The following is a 10,494-nucleotide window of genomic DNA, read 5'->3' as shown; positions in this document are numbered from 1 at the left end:
GGTACCCACAGGCAAGAACAGCTCACGGAGTTCTCTGCTCCCCCGGGGCCGCAGGGAAGCGGTGCCTGCCACTTCCCGGAGTGGAGCAGCACGGGGCCAGGGCCAGGGCAGGCAGGAGCCTACCCAGGCCCTGGTGCACGCCCTTGCCACCCCGGAGCCGCTCAAGGTAAGGTTCCGCTCGGGCCGGAACCCAAACCCTTCCTGCACCCCGCACCCCAACTCCCTGTCCTGAGCCCCCTGCCTGCACCCCAACCCCCTGCCCCACCCCACATTCCCTCCTGCACCCCAATTCCCTGCCCTGAGCCCTCTGCCACACCCCAACCCCCTGCCACACCCCGCACTCCCTCCTGCACCCCTGCCCTGAGCCCCCTGTTGCACCCTGTGGGCAGGGGTGGAGTGAGGGGCGGAGGCAGCGTGGGGCGGAGGTGATGCGGCCCTCGGGCCAACGTACAAGTCCTCATGTGGCCCTCCTGATGATTTGAGTTTGAGACCCCTGGCATAGATCATGCTCACCTGTTCTGCACTTGGCCAAAAGTCCTGGCTTCCCTCCATGTCCTCTCCTTTTCCTCATGATCCTTAAATTGTTGGCATTGCACTTTTCTCTTCTGAGTACAAGGGGAGTACAAGACGGTTACAGCTATTGTTGGGTGGCAGTATGGTGGGTTTTTCTCCCCAGTGGTCAAGAGCTGAAGATCCACAGTCCAGCCTCTTGTCCATGGGGGAGGAGGAAGAGAAAATAGCGGCTGGTGACCCCTTCTCCTAACTGTGTGGGCTTGTGGAGAGAAAGGGATTCCAGGTGCTGTTCTCACTTCCCCTGGGAGGGGGAGAAGGAAATAGCATAGGCCTCTGCAGTGCTGATCGGCCATAGGGAGTGAAAATGAAGGGGAGAGGAGGAGAAAAAAAGAAGTGGAGAGAAACTGGAGGAAAGTGAGAGAAGTAAGAATAGTAACAAGTATGATGCAGTACATTAATATTTTAAATGATTTTCTAATAGAAAATGTAATGCAAAATTGTTATACATAAATATGTGTTTGGTTTTCACATCCTACCAAAACCAAACCTGGCAAACAGACAGACCAGTGAAAAACAGCTGGATAGGGGATGAAGAAAAGGGAGGTTGATGGTAAAAGCAACAGTGGTGGTGGTGACAGTGGAATCTAAAGATGCAAGTAGGTACTTGGCCCCTTTTGAAAATCCCACTAAGTGGCTATCTGCATCATTAGGCAGTTAAATGCTTTTAAAAATTAGATTCTTGGAGCCTGATCCAAAGCCTGCTGAAGTCAATGGAGTCTTTCCATTATCTTCAAAGCGATATTGATCAGTCCCTCACTTACTTGAGGGACCTACAGTCAATCACATGTAGGCCCTGCCCCCTGATCCCTCAGGCCACACCCACCTGTCACCCTAAGACCCACCCCCTGGGGGTATTAATTCCAGGGTCAAGATGGACACATGACCAGAAGCAAAGGGTGTCATGTGACCCCTCTAAGAATTCCCCCCACCGCCGTATACCAATAAGACCACAGCACCGCCCCCAGAAGTCCCAGTGCTGTGCAGAAGAGGCCATTTTGTTCTAAAAATGTGTGTTTTAGAGATCATGGAAATAATGAGAGGAAACATGGACTCCTTCACCACCCCATGAGAACTTCAGACTTTGTTTTAGCTCTGAGGACCTTAGACCACCCGTGGAGGAAGCACTACATCAGCAACAGTTCTGAAGAGGAGGAGGGAGTGGCCATGGGGAGCCCTTTGTATCGCATTGATGGATACACTGTAACCTGATCCTGAAACCCAAGCACTTGTGAGGCAGCTCGATGAGCGTGATGGCCTCTCGTTGTCTACCCCTATGGAGGAAGGTGACCACAGCTCAATGGAGTCACTGGTGGCAAGGTGAATGGAAAAGACATCACTTAGGTAAATGAACCATTAAGAAGTGATGGTCGAGGATGGGGTAAAATGGGGTTAGGAACTGACCCAGGGTTGTGTAAATCTAAAAACAAGCAGTAGGGGGGCTTACAGTGTTTCTTTTCTGAAAATCTCTCAGCTCGACGATGTCTTTCTAGAGGCTTTTGAGAACTCACACATTGATAGCCCTGTGGGAGTAAATTTATCATGCATCAGCTGTTTTTGCTCGTGTCTGAGACACAGATCTCAAGAGGAAAATCCAGCTGGGATACCCTGAAGCCTCTTGTTTCTGGTGGAGGTGTAATTTTATGTACTCTGAAAAGAGTTTGTCAGATTTTTCTTCAAAATGCCAGATTTAATAGATTTTAGCCACCACGTACCCCTTCGTTATGGCCGCGTTCAATTCCACTGTGCACCAAGTCCCCAGAATGGCCCTCTCCTCGTCAGTATGGGTGCATGTCTCCCATTGCTCAGTTTCTGCACAGGTTCGGCATAGCGGAAACATAAGTTTGCCACCCACTCTGACAGGTAACAATGTGAAAAAGAGGCCTTGCGGGGGTACACTTTAACTTTTGCAATTCCAAAATTGCAAAGGGTCCAAATTTGTCATGAACAAAATGGGGGTTTCTGATAGGGTATTCTTTGGTTTTTGTTATGAAAGGGTACAGGCTGGTAAAATCATAATAGTGGATTTCTTCACTGGGGTTAGGTTTGTAATATAGGCGGATAGCATTAGTCCTCCACCAAAAAAGAGCATCCGTAGGCATGAGAGGCTGAGGCAGCTGGGCTTTGTTTAAGAAATCTGCAGTCTCCCTCTCTGTTTCTATCATCACCTCCCGCTCGTGCTCCCAGAGGGTCCTCACTACATAACCAAGTCTTTTCAGATAGTCGGTCTCGAGCTGCATCTTGTAATAAAGAAACCCAAAAGTTGTCCCCGTCATAGGGTTCTGTGCTTTGTCACAACAACAGGTGACACAGCCGTGGAAAAACCACCTATTAAACTCAAAGGCTGTGCTTACCCCCTTAACGATGGTGTAATGGTCTAGAAAGTAGGGCACCTACCTGTAATTCTCCTCCCTGTAAAGCAAGCTGTATCTATATATTTTCTTTGTAAGAGGTATACAAGAGCCACTGAATAGAGGGGGTCAAATATCTCTTTTTCTGCCTGTGATAGTTGTCTGGTGGGAGAGGAGCTACTGTGTTAGGCTGCAAAAACATAAACCTGTACATAGCCATGCAGACAAATGCCAGCATTATATACACAATTTTACCTCTGTGAATTTACCAGGGCCTCTCTCTACAATAACTGCCATCTCTGTCCTTTTCATGATCTCTTCTCTGTACAGGATACAGGCCCGTCTCAAAATGTGGACATCCTGCTGACAATAATGTGCGAGCTCTTTCTGCAAGTCAAACGTCTCATATCTGTTGTCCCGATACCAGTCAAGAAATTCTGCTTTCTCCCTGGGCATCATGCTATCTACGCCATAGAGCTTCACCCCGGGCATAGGCCCCATGTAATTTTGGTTTTCTAAAGAGTTAAAAAAATGTGCGAAATACCCTTTGCAACCTTCAAACCCCATCGCCTCCGGGAGCTTGCTAAGTTTCATGGGCAAGAAGATTAAAGAGTCTATAAAATGAATGCCTAGGGCCTTAACTTCCATACACATTAGTTTACTACCCTGAGTTATCAGTTCTATGCCCATCTTTTCCTTCAGTAACTAACAACGAAGTACGCATCATAACGTTTGGAATTGTGTGCTAGGAACATGTAGTCCTGGAACTTTTTGCCAATGAAGGTCTTAACAAAGGTAGAAAGACGCTCACAGCCCATAAATTCCCAGGATTTTTATGGCTTTAGGGACATAGCAAAAATGTAATTGGGCACATGCAACCCCGTCTCCTGCATTCATTCAAAATTGTAAAAAATATACTTTTTTGATGATTCAGGCTTTCTAATGCTATCTATAAAACACAGGTGGCTGTCTACATCATCGATGATCAAACCCTGACAGTGCTTACAATGCCTCCCTTTACACCTCTGCCCTTTGTCCACGTAAGACTGACACTTATCACACAACGTTTTAGACAGGCATTCGACTTGTTTTTTCTATGTGCAGTCAATGTGTCTGTCTAAGCACTCTTTGGAGTGACAATACAGTCTACAGCTAGGACACCTCAGCTGCACGCCCACACTGTCAGAGCACGTCGCACTCAAGCAGAGGTGGCAACGATACCTGCAAGAGTGGTCGTGACTGTACACTATGTGGCAAATGTCACAATAATTTTTCGCACTGAACAACTTTTTCACATCGAGAACCCCATAATAATGCTCATCGTGCAACAGGATGAAAAAAGTATTGGGGTACACTGGGCCTCCTGTTTAAAAAAAAACCCACCTGCCTTTTGCCGCATAAAGCATCACCTGTATGTTGACTCCTAAATGCTGTTAAAACGCCGCTAGGTTGCTGAGCATAATTTTTTTTTATCTGCCCACCCCAGTTTCTCATGCAACTTTCTCGCCCCGTCTAAGAACTCCCCGTCTGTGGGTTTGTAGTCGGACATGACAGCCAAGAACCCGGCCGCAAAACGCAGATTGGTACCGGTGTAAGTCAGGTCTACTAAGCACTGTCTCTTTTTATGGATGGTTTGATTACTGAGGATAGAATTTAAAACTCTGTGGCCACCCCCGCCCATGGTTTTTACCGTGTCACAACGAGGCGCAATGTCCCATTGACATGCATCTCCCTATTGCTCTGTAACAGCTTTGAGTTCTGATTTAAGAACTTTTCAGCAGACAGCTCATCTCTAGTTCTTACTGAAAACAAAGGTTGGTTAAATTACGACTCTCTAAATGTAACTGAACATAATCGTCAGGGGCTACCCTCTTGTTAAGGTCATCGAGAACTAACTGTATTCCCCTGTGTATGGCTTCAATGACCTGCTGAGCTGAATTCATTCGCTCAAGATTGACAAAACAAAATTCCTCATAATACACTGAACCCCCAAGTCTAGGTAATTCCTGTTGCCAGCTTCTCACTCGCATCATATACACGTCTGTTTGGGGGTCTGCATCTTCAGGGTTATTTGGAGGTTCCTCTATGGGACTATCAGCTGCGTCTTCTACGTGAGACGCTATTTGAGAGTCAGACTTTGAGGGGCCACGGTGAGGATCATCAGGAGTAGACAGGGACCCATCTAGAGAGCTTTCTGGGGAATTTTCTAAATCAGACTCTGTGTGAGAGTCACCATCACCCCGCGGGTCAGATTCCACCTCCCCATTCTCAGACACATCAGTTTGAGAGCCTCCAATAGGGGGCATCTCTTTTGTTTTTTTTCTCCTTATCACATCTTTAGCCTTTTAAAATTTTTTTACAGTGACCCTGGCCTGTAACCTTTGGGCAGCCATCTGTTTATCCCCCAAATGCTGTCCCCCCCTTTACGAAGCGTCATATTTTCCTCAAATCTTTTTAGAATACCAAAGAGCTGTGCTGAGCTTATTGTGTTGGGAGAATGGTTCATAATGATTTTCAGATACTTCATAGGAGATACCCCAGCATCTCAGGAGCTTTCAGTCCTCGTTTTTTTTATTCACAACCATAAATGATATGGAAAGAGGGGTGAATAGTGAGGTGGCAAAATTTTCAGCTGATACAAAATTACTAAAGATAGTTAAGACCCAGGCAGACTGCGAAGAGCTACAAAAGGATCTCTCAAAACTGGGTGACGGGGCAATAAAATGGCAGATGAAATTTAATGTTGACAAGTGCAATGTAATGCACATTGGAAAGCATAATCCCAACTATACATATAAAATGATGGGGTCTAAATTATCTGTTACCACTCAAGAAAGAGATCTTGGTGTCATTGTGGATAGTTCTCTGAATACATCCACTCAATGTGCAGCGGCAGTCAAAAAAAGCGAACAGAATGCTGGGAATAATTAAGAAAGGGATAGATAATAGGACAGAAAATATCATGTTGCCTCTATATAAATCCATGGTATCCCCACAACTTGAATACCGTGTGCAAATGTGGTTGCCCCATCTCAAAAAAGATATATTGGAATTGGAAAAGGTTCAGAAAAAATGCAAAAAAAATGATTAGGGGTATGGAACGGCTGCCATATGAGGAGAGATTAATAAGACTGGGACTTTTCAGCTTGGAAAAGAGATGGCTAAGGGGAGATCTGATTGAGGTCTATAAAATCATGACTGGTGTAGAGAAAGTAGACAAGGGGGTCACCAAATGAAATTAATTGGCAGCAGGTTTAAAACAAATAAAAGGAAGTATTTCTTCACACAACGCACAGTCAACCTGTGGAACTCCTTGCCAGAGGATGTTGTGAAGGCCAAGACCATAACAGAGTTCAAAAAAGAACTAGATAAATTCATGGAGGATAGGTCCATCAATGGCTATTAGCCAGGATGGGCAGGAATGGTGTCCCTACCCTCTGTTTGCCAGAAGCTGGGAATGAGTGACAAGGGATGGATCACTTGATGATTACCTGTTCTGTTCATTCCCTCTGGGGCACCTGGCACTGGCCACTGTCGGAAGACAGGATACTGGGCTAGATGGACCTTTGGTCTGACCCAGTATGGCCGTTCTTATGTTCTTTACCCCTAAAGAGTGTGCTCCGGGTTTGTGAATGTGTGTGTTTTCACTCATAGTTTTCTCACCGTTTGCTGTGCTGTTGACCACTGAGGAACTGGAGTTGTGTTTGTGTGGTTGTTTTTTTACCAGAGTCTTTTGTTTTGTCTTTGGGTTTGACGTATATGAGCTTTGAACTGCACTGATGCTTTGTCTGCGCTCTTTTGCTATTTTGCGTTGGCATTGTTGTTGTTGTTAAAGGTCTCAGAGCAGATTCCTGGTTCTTTGGTGGTTCTGGTGGAGGTGTCTCTGTAGCTCCGAGTACAACATTATCAGGAGAGCTGCCCATGTCTGATTAAGAAAAACAGAGATGTTCCAATTTACCATCAAATAAACATTTTACAAAATTTAACTTTACCATCTTTCTCACCTACACTTATGTATTTGGTTAAAATACAAAACTTCATAAAATCACCAAACCAATAAGCAAAATATATTTACTGGGCTTCATCCATCCATCAGCCATTGATGCTGGTGAATTTTCCTTTTCAGCTGCCTCTTTCCTTTTTCTTTTGAGCTTGTTTACCCTCTGGTCTAAGGATCTCTCATGTTTTGACCGTACTGTGGAGCAGACAACATTATTATTATAAAACACATGAAACTGTCTTGTAAACTTAAAAAATAAAATTCTCATTAGGGTGTTTTTCTATTTGAAAGTCATAGCTTTAAAACAAAATTGCTTTGTAATGAGTCAGACTCTTGTTTTTCCTCCAAAGTGGGTGGCATAGAGAAAGGAAAATATTCCCATTTCCTTATTTCATTTCAAGGTTGGCATATCTATCATTATGCTGTAAAAAAAATGAACTACAAGGGAAACCATATCACTGCCTATCAACATGGTTCTGGGAAGGAGCAGGACAAGAATCCACGTTGAATGAAATTTGGTCTTGTATAGATCTATAAAGCCATTGTCTCATAAAACAGTTGGTAGCCTGGATTTCACAGTATTAAAAAACATAATGATTACAGCATTTTGCCCTGGTCTACACTAGGACTTTAGGTCGAATTTAGCAGCGTTAAATCGATGTAAACCTGCACCCGTCCACACAATGAAGCCCTTTATTTCGACTTAAAGGGCTCTTAAAATCGATTTCCTTACTCCACCCCTGACAAGTGGATTAGCGCTTGAATCGGCCTTGCCGGGTCTAATTTGGGGTACTGTGCACACAATTCGACGGTATTGGCCTCCGGGAGCTATCCCAGAGTGCTCCATTGTGACTGCTCTGGACAGCACTCTCAACTCAGATATACGATTGTTTGCCGTTGCTCTGACGCAGGGAGGGGCAACTGACGACATGGCTTACAGGGACTTAAAATCAACAAAGGGGGTGGCTTTACATCAAGGAGTATTTCAGGCAAGACTTCACGGAGGGTTCCAAAGGAAATGGTGCACCTAAGTTATTGTTCTTATTGGAACAAGGAGGTTAGTCTGGCCTCTGATTGATACATGGCTAGATTTACCTCGCTGCACCTTCTCTGTGAGTGACTGCAGTGTGACCTAGAGGAACGAGTCCCCTAGACGGGGGTCGGGGAGGGGTTTGGCAAATGAGTACAAAACAAATCTGGTCTATTTCTTGTTTTGATCCACTCCATCTATCTTTTACATCTTTGGCTGGCAGCAGACGGTGCAGAAGGATTGCATGCCATCCACATCTCATGGCTGCTCGGCAGAAGATGGTACAATAGGACTGCTAGCCATCCTCATCTCTCGCCTGCCCGGCAGAAGATGATGCAATAGGACTGCTAGCAATCCGTATCACCTGCCTGCTCACCATAAGATGGTTCAATAGGACTGACTGCAGGACTAAAGAGAATGACCTGATCAAGTCACTCCAAATTTAGTCCCTGCGCCCATGTCTGCCCAGGCGCTCCTGATCGACCTCACAGAGGCGACCAGGAGCACCTCGGACATGATGATGACGGCTACCAGTCCTATTGCACTGTCTGCTGCCAGAAGGCAATGGATTGCTGCTGCTGTGTAGCAATGCAGTACCGCATCTGCCAGCACCCAGGAGACATACGGTGACAGTGAGCTGAGCGGGCTCCATGCTTGCCGTGGTATGGCGTCTGCACAGATAACTCAGGGAAAAAGGCGCGAAACGATTGTCTGCCCTTGCTTTCACGGAGGGAGGGAGGGAACGGGGGCCTGACGATATGTACCCAGAACCACCCGCGACAATGTTTTAGCCCCATCAGGCATTGGGATCTCAACCCAGAATTCCAATGGGCAGCGGAGACTGCGGGAACTGTGGGATAGCTACCCACAGTTCAACACTCCGGAAGTCGACGCTTGCCTCGGTACTGTGGAAGCGCTCCGCCGAGTTAATGCACTTAATGCACTTAGAGCATTTTCTGTGGGGACACACACACTCGAATATAGAAAACCGATTTCTAAAAAACCGACTTCTATAAATTCGACCTAATTTCGTAGTGTAGACATACCCTTTAATATGGAATAAGTGTAGCACTATAGCTTTTGCTAGTGAAGGGCAAGGATGACTTGAACAACGAGGCAATGTCTGACAGTCGAACATTGCCATTGATTGGACAGATAACACCTAGCGAAGTGTGTGTGGACTAAAGGAAGTTGTCCACAGAGGCAAAACAGACTGGACATGAAAACTGATGTCAAGACCGTGCCTTTTCTTAGATTTTGTTTTTTAATAGTGGGAGAACACTGAACTGTTTGGACATATTTCTAGTTACTATGCATTAATTCAGCTTGTATTTAGTATTTCATGTCATCACAAGTTCATCTGTGTGAATGCACTGCCACTTGTCCAATGGGTAGAGGAGAGTTATTTCTGTATCTCAAGGAAGGAATATAGAAACACATACGTGTTCATTAGCTGAACAGAGAAAAATAGCTTTGTCATACCAAACAATCAAAGATTTTGTGACTGATTATTCATGTTTTCATTCTACTGGTAAGATTTCAGCCTACAATTTGATCATGGGTTGAAATCATAGAATCATAGAATATCAGGGTTGGAAGGGACCTCAGGAGATCATCTAGTCCAACCCCCTGCTCAAAGCAGGACCAATCCCCAATTTTTGCCCCAGATCCCTAAATGGCCCCCTCAAGGATTGAACTCACAACCCTGGGTTTAGCAGGCCAATGCTCAAACCACTGAGCTATCCCTCCCCCCAAATCTCCTGAGACATCATTCAAGAGGCTTCTGTAATCTAGGGTTCCACATCCAGAAATCAGGTCTGATCCAGCTTCAAAAACTACAGGGGTAGGTCTGGTCTAGGGATCTGAATTTGAACATCCCCAAACTCTGGTGGTGGTTCAGATCTGAAGTTACAGTATGGAGCCGTAGTACTTATTTTTTTTTTAAATGGAACGCTTCATGAATTTGCGTGTCATCCTTGCGCAGGGGCCATGCTAATCTTCTCTGTATCGTTCCAATTTTAGTATATGGTAGGTAGACACAACAGCCAGGAAAGAGTTAAGGGATCCCCTGCCTCCTGGTATGGCTGAATGGGGTATTTTAAGGAAGAGGAAGTTGGGTATGAGGAGGCGTCAGTGGAAGGGTTTGCCCACCTTCTTTATCCCTTCTCCCCCCAACCTGGTAGAGGCATCTCTGTAGAATACAAGCATTGCTTTCAGCTAAGTTGTCTATTTTGTAGTGTTTGTGACCTTTGTGGTAGTCAGTAAACTTAAAAAGGGCTTGATCATGTTGTGAGCTTTCCTTCCTTTCTCTGGCTAGGGAAACAGCTTGCTGTAATCAGACCCACAAACATTCTTTATTATCTCTTCACATCAAAATTCTAGATGTCTAAGTATTGCCAACTCTAGGGGTTCAAAGATCATGAATCAGGCCCCCCAAATCATTAGTTTAGCATAAAAATAATGAGATTTTAAAAAATAATAAATTTAGAGATATTTTATTTACCTTCTTGTGGTTGAGCCTTTAGGGCTCACTTTTTAAGCTT

General features: G+C 45.2%; 1 non-coding gene across 1 annotated transcript; it reads right to left on the bottom strand.

Moving 5' to 3' along the window:
* Positions 1-9,890: 9,890 nt before the first annotated feature.
* Positions 9,891-9,995, bottom strand: LOC140917801 (U6 spliceosomal RNA). The gene has a single exon (XR_012160994.1). It is a non-coding gene; the product is annotated as a U6 spliceosomal RNA (small nuclear RNA).
* Positions 9,996-10,494: the final 499 nt, after the last annotated feature.

The sequence above is a fragment of the Lepidochelys kempii genome, chromosome 9 (genome assembly GCF_965140265.1).
Source record: "Lepidochelys kempii isolate rLepKem1 chromosome 9, rLepKem1.hap2, whole genome shotgun sequence".
Taxonomy (NCBI): domain Eukaryota; kingdom Metazoa; phylum Chordata; order Testudines; family Cheloniidae; genus Lepidochelys; species Lepidochelys kempii.
Note: the sequence above shows the minus strand (reverse complement) of the source record. Positions and strands in the feature narration are given on the sequence as shown.